This window comes from Dipodomys spectabilis, unplaced genomic scaffold (genome assembly GCF_019054845.1).
Source record: "Dipodomys spectabilis isolate Male_0828 unplaced genomic scaffold, ASM1905484v1 ptg000006l, whole genome shotgun sequence".
NCBI lineage: Eukaryota > Metazoa > Chordata > Mammalia > Rodentia > Heteromyidae > Dipodomys > Dipodomys spectabilis.
The window spans coordinates 14,656,270-14,675,440 of NW_024870683.1; the positions used below are offsets into that span (position 1 = coordinate 14,656,270).

Here is a 19,171-nt window from a genome sequence, read left to right on the forward strand (position 1 = left end):
CGAGTAGCAGTGGCCCTCTCTTAATATTATAACTCTGGGCTTTCAGTGCCAACATCTTAGCTCCCAGCAAAAACTGTTAACAGTTCTCTGGACATCCTTGTTGGCTGCTCCTTTCTTATTAGCATACTATAGCTGTTCCAGCTGCTATTATTCTCTAAAATTCCTCCTCCATCCTTGTCTTCAGAGCTCTTCACTCTCTAAAATCTTGCAATTTCATGACATTTCACTCTCAGGTCTCAAAAGTCTCTTTCAGTTCTCAGAAGCCTCTTGCCTTCTTACCACTTCTAGAGTCCTTCAGAGTTTCAGCTCTCTGCAGTTTCACCTCCATGCTGCTTTCTAAAATTCTTCACTCACTATCATTTGCTGTTGTGCATAGGAGTTAGCAACCTTAATAGGTATCTGCTGTTCATATTAACAGCTAGGCTCAGCCTGCTTTATCAGTGTTAAACACCACAATGGGCAATAAATTTCCTTGAATGAAGCTTTACTAGGGTCTAGGTTATAACACCAGGAGAGGTGAAGCTCTTGTCACATATGGTGACAAGATTTTTTTACAGAAGAGGCATTAATAGTAGGAAAAGAATTTTCTTCTCAGAGAACAAATATTATTGTTTGAAATAGTATATACATATATCCAAACAAATAAACCTAAAATTTACATTAAATAAAAAAGATCCAAGCAGGAAAATAATATGAGGAATTCTTACTATCAGATGTTGGTATTTAATATTACTAAAATATAATAAATAAAATAGTATTGAAAAGACTCAGGAATAGATATTTAGACATTCAGAGGAGCCCAGAAAGATATCCATGAATAGATGTAGAATACTGTAAAATTCTTTTGGAATAAAAATCACTGAAGCAAATTAGATTATTCCTTGCAAGGATTAGGAAAGTAAATTAGTCCAATGGAATAAACCAAAGGCATCAAAGCTAATAGAAGACACAGATGCTAGATAAGTGTATAGAATTCACTAGGTTTTAGGAAACATGACTAGAAAACAAATTGTTTTCAAGCTGTCAGTATGAAGGACTTTCATGGGATCCATTTTCTCTTTTGTAAAAATAAAAACAAAAGATTACTTCAACTAGTTGCCAAAGAAAGGAAAGATTTCTGAAAAGGAGAAAGATGGGTATTAGGGAATCATTCTCAAAAATTTACAATTTTTTTTAGAAAAAGTAGTGTCTTCAGGAAAATCAAATAAAAGGGAAGACCTAATTTAGAGAATACACTCAGAGCCATTAAAAGTTCTGGTATCCCATATAACAGGAAACCTTTTCTTCACTAAATTCATTAAATAGCTGATAATCTAATAGCTGCTAGGCGGTAAATTAGGACCTAAGAAATAAAAAATATATTAGCCAGTGTCTCTGAACCTTGGAAACTGAAAGAGTATTGTTAGGGATAGCAAAACACAAAAACCTATACATTATGTGATACTTCTTTAATGCTATAATAATAGTGTCAAGTACTGCAGTGTCTGAGACTTTACCTTCCATGAAAGATAAATAATAACCTGCAACATTTGCACATAGATTAATAAAATATGTAACTCTACACATGTATATGCATATATGCTAAACATATAAATGTACATATAACACATATATTTTCAATTTTTAACAGCTACTATTTCTTAGATAATTGTAATTATTTCAAAATTATTTTCCTCCAAATCAATGCTTTGTTATGTCCTTTATTTACAATGCTTCCTATATATTAGTACCCAAATTATTGTTTACTACATGTTATAGGATATGTTTTTGATGTGTGTTTGTAGATTCCTTTGCTCCTTTGGAAGAAAATTTGATGATGTGCTGAATAGAATTTTTCAGTTTCAATGTTTATTTTTTATGTTTTTTTTTTAAATTTTATTTTATTTTATTTGAGAACATACTGTACAGAGGGGTTACAATTTTGGGCAGGATAATGCATACATTTCTTATCAAGCATTGCAGCCTCCTCCTTTGTTTACCCTTCACCTCCCTTCCCAGCCTCCCCCCTCCCCCCCCACCCAATCATTCCCCCCCTCCCCCCCCACACCGACATTGTAAAGCTCGTTTTTGACATGACATTTTATACTTCTCATTGTTGCAACAGGTCCACCTGAATCCTTAAACGACTTGTTTGTCCCCCATCTCCTCCACAAGTTATACTGACATCAAATATAGTGAAAGCGGGAGTTACACTGTGGGGGAGGGACATACAAAGCAACAAAGAAATAATCTTATAAATGTGTTAGAAACACATGCATGAAAGAAAAAAAACATTAAAATACATATTTAAGGGTTCGTTTTCCTAACATCACATTATCTGACCTTTTCCGATTGACTCATACATATACTAGATATTGCAAATAAGGGAAACCATGGGACCTATGTTTCTTTGGGCCTGGCTTACTTCACTTAATATAATTTTTTCCAAGCCTTTCCATTTCCTAACAAATGGGGAAATGTCATTCTTTCTGATGGAGGCATAGAATTCCATTGTGTATATATACCACATTTTCTTGATCCATTCATCTACTGAGGGGCATCTGGGTTGGTTCCATATCTTAGCTATGGTAAATAATGCTGCAATAAACATAGTTGTGCTGGTAGCTTTAGTGTGGTCTTTTTTGTAAACATTTGGGTAAATGCCCAAAAGTGGGATTGCTGGGTCATAGGGGAGTTCTATGTGAAGTCTTTTGAGGAACCTCCATACTGCTTTCCAAAGTGGTTGAACAAGTTTACATTCCCACCAACAATGAAGTAAGGTTCCTTTCTGTCCCCTCCAGCATCTGTTGTTGTTAGAGTGCTTGATTTTTGCTGTTCTAACTGGAGTGAGGTGATATCTCAATGTTGTTTTGATTTGCATTTCTTTTATGGCTAGGGATGTTGAACATTTCTTCATGTGTCTATTGGCCACCTTCTTTCTTCTTCAGAGAAGTTTCTCTTTAAGTCTTTCACCCACTTATTTATTGGGCAGTTGTTTATTTGAGGATTTGTTGTTGGGGGGTTTAATTTTTTGAGTTCCAAGTATATTTTAGATATGAGACCCTTGTCCATTGTATGAAAGCTCACTATTGAACACATTCTATGAAGCCATCATAACCCTCATCCCAAAACCAGGCAGGGACTCATCAAAGAAAGAGAACTATAGACCCATTTCGTTGATGAACATTGATGCAAAACTTCTCAACAAAATTTTGGCCAATCGACTTCAACAATTCATCCAAAAAATCATACACCACGATCAAACAGGATTCATTTCAGGATGCAAAGCTGGTTCAATATACGCAAATCAATTAATATTATTCATCACATCAACAGGAGCAAGAATAAGAACCACATGGTTATCTCAATAGACGCAGAAAAAGCATTCGACAAGATCCAACACCCCTTTATGATGAAGGTTTTGGAAAAATTAGGAATCCATGGAACATTCCTCAATACAATAAAGGCTGTATATGACAAACCTACAGCCAACATTACACTCATTGGTGAAAAACTAAAGCCATTTCCTCTTAACTCAGGAACAAGACAAGGATGCCCACTCTCTCCACTTCTCTTCAATCTAGTATTAGAATGCCTAGCTACAGCAATAAGACAAGATGCAGACATAAAGGGGATCCAAATAGGGAAAGAAGAAATAAAACTCTCCCTCTTTGCAGATGACATGATCTTGTATTTAAAGAATCCCATAGACTCCACTCCCAAATTACTCAAGCTGATTCAAAACTTTGGCAAAGTAGCAGGTTATAAAATTAACCCCCAAAAATCAATGGCTTTTCTGTATGCCAACAATGAGAAAAGTGTGGCTGAAATTAGGAAAGCAACTCCATTTGTAATAGCCCCACAAAAAATAAAATACCTAGGAATTAACTTAACTAAAGAAGTGAAGGACCTCTATGATGAAAACTTTAAAATCTTGAAAAAGGAAATCAACACAGAACTTAAAAAATGGCAAAACCTCCCATGCTCCTGGATTGGAAAGATTAACATCGTGAAAATGGCAATACTTCCCAAGGCTATCTACAAATTCAACGCAATACCTATCCAAATTCCAACCTCATTCTTCAAGGAAATAGAAGAGGCAATCCAAAAATTCATATGGAACAATAAAAGACCCCGAATAGCAAAAACGCTCCTCAACGGAAAGAACACTGCTGGAGGAATATCAATACCAAATTTCAAACTCTACTATAAAGCCATAGTAATCAAAACAGCTTGGTATTGGCATAAGAACAGATCTCAGGACCAATGGAATAGAATTGAAAACCCAGAAATGAACCTACAGACCTATAGCCATCTAATCTTCGATAAGGGAGCTAAAACAATAGAATGGAAGAAAGACAGCCTCTTCAGTAAATGGTGCTGGCAAAATTGGTTAACTACATGTAGAAAACTAAAGCTAGATCCTTATATATCACCCTGCACCAGAATCAACTCCAAATGGATCAAAGACCTTGAACTCAAAGCAGACACCCTGAAAACATTACAGGATGGAATAGGAGAAACCCTAGGTCTCCTTGGCTCAGGCCGAAATTTTCTGAATAGAGACCCGGAAACACAACAAATCAAAGAAAGGTTGGACAAATGGGATTGCATAAGGTTGCAGAGCTTCTGCAGGGCAAATGACATAGCTAGCAAGATCAATAGAAAGCCACGGATTGGGAGAGGATCTTTATTATTTTTTATGTTTTGAATAGAATTTTGAACCTACAATTTTATATAAAACCACAGACTTCTTATTAATTATGTTGATTTTGTAAGAATCAATTTGGTTAGAAAGCCAGCCAGTTAAATCCATAAACTACACCAATTGATTACTGGCTGACTGTGCATTTTCCTGAAGAAAAAAAAAAAAACAAGGGAATTATTGATTTGCTAATATCTGAAGTATATTTTAGGAACCATCTAGCTAATACAGAATTTATCAATCCAAGCATCATGTAATTAAATTCAGTTGACCTGAATAGGCAGCATTTCCTTTCTCTTTCATTGTATAGTATTTTCCTTTGTGAATACAGGTGCTGGAGTTAAGGGAGGATGAATTCCACTCTTTTCTCTTTTGAGGGTAGATGGGGGGAGGGAGAACCTGGAGAATAACTGAGTGCCTAAACTTTTCTGTTTGTTTTGAAGGTTCGCTTTCCTCATTTTATGGATATAGAAAGTCTAGGATAGCTAGGTTTTTGCTTCAGGTAAAATCATTAATTACAGATAGAGCTGGGTCACAAACCTTCAACAATGCCATGTTACTCTTTCCAAATCATTACTTGACACAAGTTATTTCAATCAATTACAACATATATGCACATAGGAGTTTTTCTGGAGAAGTCATATGGAGTGAGATAGAAAGAGGTAAATATCATAAATCAAAAGGCTTGTTTGTCTAAAGCAAAAGCCCATCAATGAAATGAACTGATGCTCTATGTGACACAGGTAAGACATACTATATAAATATTTTATTTTAAGAGTCTATATACTGAGTCTCCAATAAGGCCATAATTCCTGGATCTGGGTTAATGGTGACGGAGACATGTTTACCTTTGTCAACTTGTCTTCAGGATATAAATGAATTTGAAGATACAGAATGACCAAGATCCATAAATTGCAAGACTGAGAAAAGCAGAAGATGACTGTGCTCCTCAACTAGAAAAAAGTAACTTTTGGTCCAAATATGTTCCTGTTATTTAAGGATTTTTCATAAATTATGTTAATGCATGAGAAATATTCAAATACACACATACCATTTTTCTGTAGTGCATCAGTAATATTTGATCACTAATACTTCTTGAGAAGATTTTGATAGGCTATTCACTTAGCCTGAAAAACAGAGTATAAAATAGCATTGACTATGGGCTTTCTTTATACAGAGAAAAAAACTGAAGCCATAGCCAGCTGCCAGATGGAAGATGTGTTTGCAGAGCTCAGAAAACTGCTGCAGAGAACACACTGCTAAACAAAGGCAACTGGGGCCTGCCTTGGCACTTCTTATCTATTTGCAGTTACTCATAAAACTTTAATGTTTGGACATTAAACAGGACACAGAAGAGATATTGCTATGGTCTGCTAAATGTTAGTGCTGGAGGAAGACATACCATTAGAGTTATGAAAAACACAACAGCACAAACAGCTATAATGATTTAAGAGGACATGACTGCTGTCGCTCTTGCATCTAAGCAGACAGAGTTAACTGATATATATACAGATTGCTTTATATAACTTATTTATCATCTACATGGAATTATACTATCATGTTGTGTAGTGATATATGCTATTGTTGGTAAGTTTATGGGAATAGTTTCAGAAATAATCTCTCCTTGGGGTGTCAATATGTAAGAACGTAAGATCCTTGTTAAGCTTAACTCAGTCAATTACCATTGAGTAATGTTACCAAGTGTTATTTTTTAAATGAGTGTGTGAGTATATTTTTGTGGTATGAGAGATATAAAAAGAACCCTCTGAAATAAAATATGTAATATGTTGAATAAGAGAACAGAATTTGAAGCTGGATAACAGAAAGGTGTTCCTCACTTTCTCTCTTACTTTATTACTTTATTCATCTATAAAAACTGACAATATGTTGTTCACATAGTTTAAAGAATAATTTAATTTAATAAGACATCATAAAAGTATGCAATTGTCATAGTTTATAACAAGATAAGAATTATAGAGAATTTGGTTGTTGCTGCTAGATTTCTTAAGGTTCAGAATTCTAAACTCTGAGGACGGATTCTTCAGCAGAACACCCTGGAGAAAATCTGGCCACTCTTTATCACTCTCCCTTCTACCCTATCCCTCCCACCCACTTCAATATTAGTTAGGGCATATCTCACCCAATTCTAGAAATGATCTATGTATGCCTGTAGGCTAAAACCCAAGTAGTATGAGAATTAGCCAAAAATGTTTTAGTAGTTCTCTTCTTAGCAAGTAAATTGGAAATAGTTCAAGCCTGTCATGCCTGATGAATGAGTTTCTAGAGGTGTTCAAAATTCCCAGTGCCTGTAAGAGCATCTTGTTGAAACTTCTTGACCCACACTAATGCTGGGCAGCAACTCTGCTGGGCTAGCTGTAGATTAACCTCCCTCTGACAAGCTGTGAATACAATTTCTGGCCTCAGCCTCTGGTCATTATTCAGACTCTTCTCCAATGTTCTTTCTGTTGCTCATAAATTCATCAGACCACACAAAATGTTCCAGTGACCTATTTAGAATACTTAGAAATAAATATTTCCCCAACCTGAATTTGGGTGTAGTTTTTAATATAGATTTATTCCACCATTCATTCCTTCCCTACCTGTGGTTGTACCCTCTGTCCTGATTGCAGGCTGAAACTCACATAAACTGTTAAAAGGTTTTATCCATCTAGTTATTGCCTTTCCATCCTTGAAACAGCTTCTAGTATTAGTAACACAGCCCAGTCCTATAGTTTAAGACACTCAGGAATTTTTATAAAGTCTCAATTAGCATAGAACTCCTACAATAGGAGAAGTAAATTTGTGCTTTCTGCTTATTATAAAGTTGTTAGACAGTTTTTCTAGGTTAACAACTAGGTTAACAACTAGTTTTTCTAGTTGTGGTTTGGGCTGAGCCTTGTCCCTGAGCCTCTTTGTGCTCATAGCCACCATTGTACCACTTCAACCATGGCACAGCTTCTGGTTTAGAGTGGTTAATTGAAGATAACATTCTCATGGGGACTTTTCTGCCCAGGCTGGCTATGAACTTCAGTCTTCAGATCTCAGCCTCCTGAGTAGCTACAATTACAGGCATGAGCCACTAGCTCTCAGCCAAACTTGTTAAAAAAAAAATATCTACTGAAATTAACTTTCTTATTTCTGCCATCTACACATACAACAAATAACATTTTTCAATGAAAATAACCATTGGAATTTCAAAACCCATTGGAATTATGGAAGATTATGTGTATTATACCTGAATTCAATGTATAGCGTACAAAAATAAGAAAAGTTAGGAAAGGGATAGGTTGAGTGATATTGATTGAAATTCATTGTATTCATAAACTGCTTTGTTAAATGGCAATTCCTTTGTACAACTACTTAGAGGCAATTAAAAAAGAAAACAAGTCAAGAAAAATTCAGGAGAAATTAATCAACATTATGCATATTATAAGATATAACATATCATTACTGTACAAATGATAAAGTAACCAAAAGCATTCAGTTTGGAAATATGAAGAAATAGAAGCTAATGATTGTTTTTGTCTTCAAGGATACTTTAAAGACTATCATCCATAAACTGAAGTTTGACAATATCAAGAACCTTGCTAGGCAAGGCATGCTTTAACATCAACTGGGAACTCATTAAAAGAATGCAGAATCTCCATATGAGCATTAGAGGCTCAAACCAGTAATCCCAGCTATTCAGGAGATTAAGATTAGGGTGATCTTGGTAGGAGTTTGGCCCAGTAAAAGAAGTTTATAAGACCTCCACTTCTCAATCTAATAGCTGGATGTACAATGAATGTCCATTACCCTAGGTATGTAGAAGCTGAGATCAAGCAAGATTGCTATTCCAGGCCAGCCAGAGCAAGAACAACCACAAGAATCCCACTCAGAAGAAATTGTGTAGTGGAATGTGCTTGTCATTGCAAGTATATCAGTAAGTGAGGTGGGGGAGGAGAAGTGAAAACAGGAGCTTTGTGGCTATAAATTGGCCTGAGCAGCACAAAAAAGAGTGGTGTTATTGCTCAGAGGTACAATGCCTGCCTAGCACACGTAAGACTCTGAGTAGAAACTCCAAAACACAGAAGAAAAAGTAAAGCTAAAGAGAGAGAGAAAGAGAGAAGGGGGGTGGGAAGGGAAAAAGGGAAAGAGGAGAGAGTGGAAGGGAGGGAGGGAGGGAGGGAGAGAAGGAAGGAAGGAAGGAAGGAAGGAAGGAAGGAAGGAAGGAAGGAAGGAAGGAAGGAAGGAAGGAAGGAAGGAAGGAAGGAAGGAAGAAGAAAGGAAGGAAGGAAGGAACAAAACAAATAAAAATATCATGTCTCATTCCAAACTGATTAGACTCTGCATTTTAAAGGAAGATCACCAGGTAGTTCCTACATGCTCCTTCAGGTAGAGAAATGTTTAATAAATACAGTAATTACTTACTATTTTAGATAAACTGCATAAACCCATGCATGCCCAAAATCAGATTTCTGGTTTAGCTTTTTCAGGGGGCAAAAAAGCCAGATAATATGAGATTTCACAACTACCACTCAGGGAAGTTTGGGAAACTGCTCCAATTGACAAAACTAAATCTAGATTTTGACTACAGTTTCTAAAACTTTGTTCTCATACAAGAACAAGCTGGTTTAGGCAGTAATGAGCCTCAGTCATGAAGCTTTTATAAGTAGATGCTAACCATCTGTCAGAAATGACAAAGAAAGGAAGTTTGTTCTCTGTGGGAGGTAGAATATGATGATTCTGTGTTTTCTTCAGAATGTAAAATGTAGATTCTTCTAAATCCAGCTGTGAATTCTCAAGCCAATTTGTAGAGACAAGCTTACTAATAAAAGCCCTAAGGCAAATCCAAGAATAAAAATGTTGACCTCCATTTCTGTAGGCCATTCCCACTTCTGCCTTTCATGAACATTTGCTGGTAATTCAAATAAACCATGATCCCAATGGCACTAAGAACTGAAAATAGGTTCACGATTTCCAGGAAGTAATTAAGGGTTTTTCTACTAAGCTCAGCTTGAATTAACTTCAAGGAGTCTTGCAGCTGCCTAGATTTTTCACACCAAGTCATGTCATGGTGCATAATTTGATGCTGTAATTTATTCACAGTTAATTCTTATTAAATGAAACCCAGTGGCAGTTTTACCATAATAAGGAAAGAAAGTACCGCTTGTTTTATTGCCAGAAAAAAAATTGTTCACTGAGGTGAAAAATAGGGACTCATCTATGATCTGTTAATATACAGGTAATTGTTATGAAGAGTTTGAAAATTGGTAGGCTACAAGGGTTCTCAGGTGGAACTACTATGAAATTCTACTCTTATTTCTCTTTTATTACTCTACTAATTTGAAGATAAGGCATCCATTAGAGTTTTATCCTTCTATTTCAAACTCCAGTACAAAGTTACACCACTCAATCAGAATTTTCCAACAGATAGTTCAACAAAATGAGACAGCCATCATTTCATTTGGCCCTGCTCTCTTTTTTACATATATTAAAGTTATCATAAAGGGGAAAACAGTTATTCTGAGAAAAGATGGAGAGTAAAGAGAAGAGAATATGACAGGAGAGAGTATTGGTTTTGCCAGTCTAAAGCTTAGATTTAAAGTGTATGACCCTTTTCTTGACTCAAGTGTACATCACTCACATGAGTTTGAGATTTGGGTTGGGAGGTTGATCTTAGTGGAGAGAAGTACAAAGAGTGATGAGAAACTAGGTGAAGTTATGTGATGTTCATCTAATGCCATTTGCTGTCATTTTAAGAAATAGTCTTTCCCTCAAGTTTGCATCTAATAAGGTATAATTGAACCTGTCTCAATAACCATTCTTGCTAGAAATCCCATAGTCATGCTCAATATTCCTTTTTCCTCAATTCTACCTCCAATTTTGTTGACTTTTTTGCACTATTCATATATTTTAGACATAAATCTCCTGTTGGATAAATATATGGTCGATTTTCTCCCAATGACTCTGGTCATTGATTCTTTTGTTTTGAAAGAGCTCTAACTTGATTAAATCCCATTGATCAATGCTTGGTCTCATTTCCTGAGCATTCTTATTCAGAAAATAATTGTCTGTGCTTAAATGTTGATGCATTTTTCCTCAGTTTTCTTCTAGTACTTTCAATATTTTACGTTTTCCATTAAAATATTTGATTCGCTTTAAATTGACTTTCTGTAGGCTAATATCTTACAATTTGGTGTAAAATAGGTCTTGTGGCATATGTTTTTTAAAGATTTCGCCCTATACCTGTGCAAACAAAACCAGAAAACATTTTTCTCAGGCAGCCAATATCCTTTTTTATCACCAAAGTAAGTAGAAACTCATTATTTGCAGAAGGAAATTAGAAAACTAGGCACTTTTGCATACTGTCTGAAGTTTTGCACACAAAAAAAGCTTGAAAGCAAAGATAATAATACTTCTCAGCTACAATTAGTGAGTCAGTGCTCAGCAGCAGTCATCACATTAAAACACATAGAACATACTTAGATGTTTATTTAAAGTAAAGGCTTTATCATTGGGTAGATGAAAATGCGGCTAAATCTCAGTATCTGTTGTGTGAAAAAGGAAACTGAGCCATTTTTGCATGACGCTCTTTCCCAGAAACATTTCAAAGTCAATCATGTAAATTTTAAGGGAAAATCACAAAAGTTTTGAAACTAAAATAAGAAATGTCTTGACTAGGAGAAAACCAATAAAAAGCACAAAACAAGCAAATGAACATTTGTCTGATATTGCCTTCCAGATCAGTTTCAAATCATCATGTGGACGAGAATCTCATATTTAGAAGCAAATTTAGAAAAGTGCTGTTTGCAGATAGGGCCAAATCTGTATGAATCAAAAGAGAAGATAGTTTACAGTTCCCTTTCAGATTTTGTGAGCTAATAGATTTTAATATATTCTGATTATGAAATGAATTATTCAGAAACTAAGGTACCAATTATATCTTACAATTGTTGGGAAGCACACAGCATAATGATTTAATGATATTATTTTTCTGAAGTACTAAATACATCAGACAAAAGTTCTCCAGAAAAACATAATACACACACACACACACACACACACACACACACACACACACAGGTATATATTATTGACATCATAGCATTGACTCACAGTATAGAACCTAGAAAACCTAAAGGCTTTTTTTTGGAGACCCACAAAAATCAACAGTTAGTTCTAGACTAGGCCACAAAGCCTAACAACTAGAAAAATTGAGCTTATTTCCAGTTCAAATGCTGGTAGGCTCAAAACTAAAGAAGAAATGATATTTCAACTTAGGTTCAAAGTCAAAATAAACAGCTGATAAGATATTGATCAAGATGTATTATATTCAAAAAGTACTTTGTTCAGTGGCAACTCCTTTGTGCAACTACTTAAAGATAATTTAAAAAAAAGATCAGAAGGAAAAACTTTTTGTTGTATTCAAGCCTGACTGATCAGAAGAGTCCCATTCATTATGGAGACTACTTATGCTTCTCTCAGCGTAGTGATTTAAATGTTACTCTCACTCAAAAGCACCTTTAGAGAAGCAAATAATAATGAACAGAGTAGGTGCTACTCTAACACTGAGTAGAATTAGATATGAAGAAGAAATTCTGCTATGCCCTGGCATAGTAAGGTAGTAACATAGTAAGGTAATAACAATATATATGTGTACTGTAAAATTCAAAACGTTAGAAGTGATTTTGAATGTTTTCACCACAAAGAAATGATAACTGTTTGAAAAGGGAGAATTAAGCTGATTTAAAGACTACAAAGTGTACCTGTGTATCAGAATGTTCATGGTACAGGATTACTATGTACAATTGTTACGTTCTTAGGTGTTAGTTAAAAGTAAACTCTAAAAAGAATCTTGTTAGTTAAAAGTAAACTCTAAAAAGAATCTTAAACCTTAAGTGCATAAAATATGCACACAAAAATTTAGTGATTCTAATTGGCTTCATAATTTGTAAATATAAACCTTAGTTCTTATATTCTTTTTTCTTATCTCTGGCCCCTCTAAAATCCACTTCCTAAGTAAGTGATCTCACAGAAATAAATAACAGAGAGAGCTGTTAAGCTTCCTTCAGATGGGGGCTGTTTTAGTATAGGAAATCTTAATTCTGAAAGAAAATAATAAAAGCAATACTTATGTGTGTATCAAAAGACGTTATATGATTTGGAATCATGAAAGGTTTTGTTATTTCTCACTTACATGATGTTTAGATGTATTGAGGAATCTGAAGAAAGTTAAACGACGTTAGCCCTGACATGGCTCTGAGACTCCCCCATAGAGTTGAGTACGTATCTGTGTTGAACTGTGGTGACATGGCATTTCTATTAGTTTCTTTCATCTTCAGTATAAGCTTATTTTCCTCTCTTAAGCTGGTATGCCAAAGGACTCTTGGACAATTGAACCTAACAGACCCTGGTGACTTTGGGCCATTTTCTACATGTCACTCTTTTCTCAACTGTAAAACTACACTCTGAAATCTAAACTAGAAAAGGATGGTCCTTTAGGATTTGAATAATTCTACTTCAAGGGCATGCTTCTACGATTAACAAGGAAAGAGGAGAAGGAAGAGATGTTGCATAGATCAGCAGGATGAATGGTTTTAAGTGCCTTCTACTTTGTAATTTTTCCTTCCTTCCTTCCTTTCCTTCTTCCTTCCTTCCTTCCTTCCTTCTTTCCTTCCTCCCTTCCTTCTTTTTTTTAAAAAATTGTGAAAATACCATACAGAGGGGTCACAATTACAGGGGAAAAATAATGAGTACAATTCTTACAAGCATTGTTGCCTCCTCCTTTGTTTCCCCTTCCCATTCCTACCCCCCTTCCCCCGCCCCAAGATGTAAAGTTCATTTTTCGACATAATGACTTGTACATCTCATTGTTGCAATGGGTCCACCTGTATCCCTAGTTAAATGATTTGTTTATTCCCTTCCCCTCCACAAATTATACCAACATCAAATACAGTGAAAACAGGGGGTATACTGTGGGGGAGGGACATACAAAGCAACAAAGAAATAAAAAATATGGAATGCGTCACGAATTTGCGTGTCATCCTTGCGCAGGGGCCATGCTAATCTTCTCTCGTTCCAATTTTAGTATATGTGCTGTCGAAGCGAACACCTTCCTTTCTTTCTTCCTTCCTTCCTTCCTTCCTTCCTTTCTCTCTCTCTCTCTTTCTTTCTTTCCTCTTTTTGTCTGTCTGTCTGTCTGTCTTGGGGCTTGAACTCAGGGCCTAGGCACTGTCCCTGAGTTTCTTTTGCTCAAGGCTAGCCATTCTACCACTTGAGCCATAGCACTACTTTGGCTTTTCCTGTTTTTGTGGTACTGAGGAATTGAACCCAGGGCTTCATGCACGCTAGGCAAGCACTCTATCACTAAGCCATATTCCCAGCCCCAACTCTGAAATATTTCTATAAAAGAATACTAGAAGCCTAACTTTTAGTAACTCAAAAAAAAAAAAAATGCTGCAATTGGCATCCTTGAAGATAAGCTCTTTCCTTTTCCTTTTTTTTCTTTCTTTCCTTTTTTTTTTTTTTTTTATCGGTGGTGGGGCCTGAACTCTTGGCCTGGGCGCTGTCCCTCAGCTCTTCAGCTCAAGGCTAGCCCTCTACCACTTGAGCCACAGCACCACTTCTGGCTTTTTCTGCTTATGTGGTGCTGAGGAATCGAACCCAGGGCCTCATGCATGCAAAGCAAACACTCTACCACTGAGCCACCTTCCCAGCCCCAAGATAAGCTCTTTTCAAAGACTACTTCCCTCCGGGTGCTGGTGGCTCATGCCTTTAATCTTAGTTACTCAGAAGTCTGAGAAAGCCAGTCTGGGCAGGAAAGTCCATGAGACACTTATCTCCAATAAACCACCAGAAAACTGGAAGTAGTGCTGTGGCTCAAGTGGTAGAGCACTCACCTAGAGCTGAATTGCTGAGGGACAGCGCCAAGGCCCAGAGTTCAAGCCTCATGACTGACCAAAAAACAAAACCAAAAAATAAAAACAACAACAACAAAAAACTACTTCCCTTTCTCTAAAGCAGAAGGAAGTCTTCCCATTGTTCTTATGTGTAATTGATTATGATACACATTAAATGTAACTTTTTCAAATTTACCTGACTAATATATGCCTCTGGAGTTCTGAATTTTTCCTTAAAGTGTAAGTAAGTACTTCACAAAAGACATCCTAGTAAAGAGACATGTAAAGACACACATGTGCTCACAGGACGGTTTCTACTTTCTGATGTCAATGCTTATCTTCTTGGTTATATCTCCTCCATTGCTATTTCAGTGAGTTAAAAAATTATAAAGACATCCTCCTTCCCTCCCAGCTCCCTCCCCCTACCCAAGAACAATGCCATACTTGAAAGTGGAAAAGAGCCTGCCAGAGCACCTGGCCAGAAACACTTGCTTGAGAAGCAGTGCCATTTTTTAAAAGCATAAAGGAACCTGAAGTTACCTTGCACCACTACCCTCTGATGGGGAAAACAAAAGGCCCAGGGAAGGCAGCCCTGCCCAAAGGGAGGTGACTCCCTTTCTCCACCCCTAGAGTCAGCAGTGAGCAAGGACAAGCTCAGTATTCCAGACATACTGCAACTCAGCCCAAGGCTAGCCAGTAACCTTGGAATTAATAAACTGAAAATCTCTAAAATCTCACTAGAAAAAAAAATGGACAGGCTGTAATGGCTCAGGGTGATTTCAGGCTGGGCTAAGAGGACAGTCTCAGGAAGGGGAAAGCCACTGGTTGCTGCTAGGCCACAGTACCACCCACATCCAAGGGCTGCAGAGATATTAAGTAGCAGATTACAATCACCTTCTTAATGTTCTAACACACAAAGCAACTCCCCCCTCCAACACACACACACACACACACACACACACACACACACACACACACACACACACACAAAGTTAGGCTGGGTGGAGGCCAGCAAAGTCTCCAAGTTTGTAAAGCAGAACTTTATACTGGCTATTCAAACAAAGAGATTTGATTATTCAACTATTCACTTTGAATTATAAATAAGGTTAACACTTACCTGGGTATGGCAATGTAGGTAACTGCCACACCCCCATATCAAGAAGGCTTCTAAATTCAACTACTCCACAAGGAAAGCTACCACCACAAAGACTCTGTTAAGAAATAATAGCAGACATTGGAAGATAGAAGGTTCTACACAAAAAATAAATGGAGAACCTTTTTATAAAATTTTCTGTTCTTCTTAGGTCTTTTGTTTTTCCTTTTTCATGGCTCTTCTGCTTAGTCTTAGATGTAGAGTCTAGAGTGATTACTAGGCCTCTTAGTTGTGTGCATACCTCATTCTGGCTATATTTTTGATTGCTCAATTTTCAATTTCTCTACTTTTCTTACTATTTTTAAAATGTTAATACTTTTTATATATAATTTTTAATTGTTTTTATTTGAGATCATAGCTTTCTTCTTTTGGTTACTTTCCTTTACTGTATTCCTCTATTCTTATTTTATCCTTCCTCTATTTTCACAGTATTGCTTAATATTTCTTTTAATTTCACTTTAACTTGTTTCTTTTTTTTCTTTTTTTCTTTTTTTTTGGGGGGGGGGGGGTCCGGTCGTGGGGCCTGAACTCTGGGCTTGGGCACTGTCTTTCAGCTCTTCAGCTCAAGGCTAGCACTCTACCACTCGAGCCACAGCACCACTTCTGGCTTTTTCTTTTTTCTTATGTAGTGCTGAGGAATCGAACCCAGGGCCTCATGTATGCAAGGCAAGCACTCTACCACTGAGCCACCTTCCAAGCCTCTAACTTGTTTCTTTTATTTCTGATACTTCTCTCCTTCTTCCTTTTTGTGAGACTGATGATCCCTAATTATTTGTCTGGAGATAGACTGTATTTGTTTCCATTTTGACTGTGTATAATTGGCTCATCCGGCTATCTTTTTGGTTCAGATTGTTTTATTGCTAACAACAGATTTGTTCACTGGCTACAACTATGTGTAATCTCTTTTCCTGAACCATAATACCCTTCCCCAAACAAAGAAAAAGAAACTTAGATGGAAGAATAGCTATCACTGATTTCGAACCTCTAAATCTCTGCAATTTCAGCCCTCTGGGTTGCTTTTTTACTTAAAGTTGTGTTCTGTCATGGTTTTAGATTTGCTTTTGTTTCCATCTGGGCAGAACAAAACACCATATTTTGCCCCCCAAAAACAAAAATATTCTGAAAGTGAAAGGCTAGAATAAAATCTATCAAGCAAATGGCCCTATAGACAAGCCAGAGTTGAATTACTAATATCAAATAAAATAGACTTCAAATTAAAATTGTGAGAGGAGACAAAGAAGGACATTACATACTAATAAAGGGATCTCTTCAAAGGAGGATATAATGATTCTAAATATCTATACACCAGATGCCAGAGCATCCAACTTCATGAAGCAAGTAATACTTACCATGAACACAAATAGATACAAGCATATTGTTTTTTGGTAACTTTAACACATTACTGTTGCCTCTGGATGGATCAACCTGGCAAAAACCCAACAGAGAAACCTCAGAACTAAACAATTGCATTGACAAACTAGACTGAACAGACATCTACAGAATATCTCACCCAGCAGCATCAGAATATACACGCTTCTTAATAGTATATGGTATATACTCCAAAATATATCATATTTAGGGCACAAAGCAAATCTGTGAAAATTCAGAAATACAGAAATTATTCTCTGGATCCTATCAGACCACAACGGAATAAAAATAGAGCTTGACATCCAAAGCCATTATAGAAAATTATCTAACTCATGAAGACTGAACAATAAATTGTTGTAGAACTAGTGGGTCATTAATGACTTCAGAATGGAAATTCAAACACTTATGGAACTTAACAAAATGAATATATAAAATACCAGTTCCTCTGAAATATAGCAAACGCAGGAGTCACGGGAAAATGTATAGCTCTGAGTACCTACATCAACAAATTGAAGAAATTTCAAATCAACAATTTAATAATGTACCTTAAGCTCCTTGAAAAAGAGGAACAGGACAACCTCCCCCAACCAGTAGATGGAAAGAAATAATCAAAATTAAATCAGAAACAAATGCATTAGAGACCAAAAAAAAAAAAAAAAAACTACTGAATCAACAAAAACTTAGTTCACTGAAAAAATTAACAAAATTGACAGAACCTTAGCAAATCTGACCAAAAAAAGAAGAGAACATACCCAAATAAAATCAAAGATGAGAATGGAAACATCATGGCACAAGCAAGCATGATCCAAAACATTATATGATGATAGCTTGCAAACTTTTATGCTAACAAATTGGAAAATCTGCAAGAAACGGAAGAATTCCTAGGAAATATTGATATACCCAAATTAAAGAAGATTTGAACAATTAAATAGACTCATAATAAGAAATGAAGTAGAAATTGCAATAAAAGACCTTCCATCTAAGAAAAGCCCAGGACCAGATGGATCATAGCCAAATTCTGTAAGGCATTCAAAGAATTCAAAGCAGTACTCCTCAAACTCTTCAATGAAATTGAAATGGAAAGCTCACTACTAAACTCATTCTATGAAACCAATATAACCCTCATCCCAAAACCAGATAGGACCCGGCACCAGTGGCTCATGCCTATAATCCTAGCTACTCAGGAAGCTGAGATCTGAGGATCACGGTTCAAAGCCAGCCTGGGCAGGAGAGTCTGTGTGACTCTTATCTCCAAGAAACCACTCAGAAAACCGGAAGTGGCACTGTGGCTCAAGTGGTAGAGTGCTCACCTTGAGCTGAAGAGCTGAGGGACCGTCCCAGGCCCCGAGTTCAAGCCCCACGACCGACAAAACACACACACACACATCAAAAAAAGAGAAGTATAGACTCATTTCTTTGATGAACATCGATGTAAAACTTCTCAATAAAATACTGGCCAACCAATTCAACAACTAACCAAAAGGAAAAAATCATGCACTGTGATTTAATGGGATTCATTCCAGGGATGCAAAGCTGGTTCAATACATACAAATCAGTGAATGTAATTCAACACATGCACAGGAGCAAGGACTAAGGACATCTCAATCAATACAGAAAAATCATTTGACACGATCCACTGTCCCTTCATAATGAAAGTCCTGGAGAATCTAGGAAAGCATGGAACATTCCTCAATATAATAAATGCTGTATATGACAGATATGATAGACCTACAGACAGTGCTACATTCAATGGTGAAAAGTTAAAACCATTTCCGGTAAAATCAGGAAAAAGACAAGGATGTCCACTCTCTTCAATATAGTACTAGAATTCCTAGCTAGATCAATAAACCAAGAGACAAACATAAAGGGGATCCAAAAAGGGAAAGAAGTAAAATTCACCTTCTTTTCAGGTGACATGATCGTATACTTAAAGAACTCCATAAATTCCTCTCACAAGTTACTTGAGCTGATCCAAAACTTTGGCAAAGTAGCAGGATATAAAATTAATCCACAAAAATCAGAAGCTTTTCTGTATGCCAACAATGAGAAGAGCTAAGCTGAAAGTAGAAAAGAAACTCCTTTTGT

At 36.4% G+C, this 19,171-nt stretch overlaps 1 non-coding gene across 1 annotated transcript; it reads right to left on the bottom strand.

The window, feature by feature from the left end:
- Positions 1–13,675: 13,675 nt before the first annotated feature.
- Positions 13,676–13,778, bottom strand: LOC122124285. Its single transcript, XR_006150517.1, has one exon. It is a non-coding gene; the product is annotated as a U6 spliceosomal RNA (small nuclear RNA).
- Between the last annotated feature and the right edge of the window lie 5,393 nt (positions 13,779–19,171).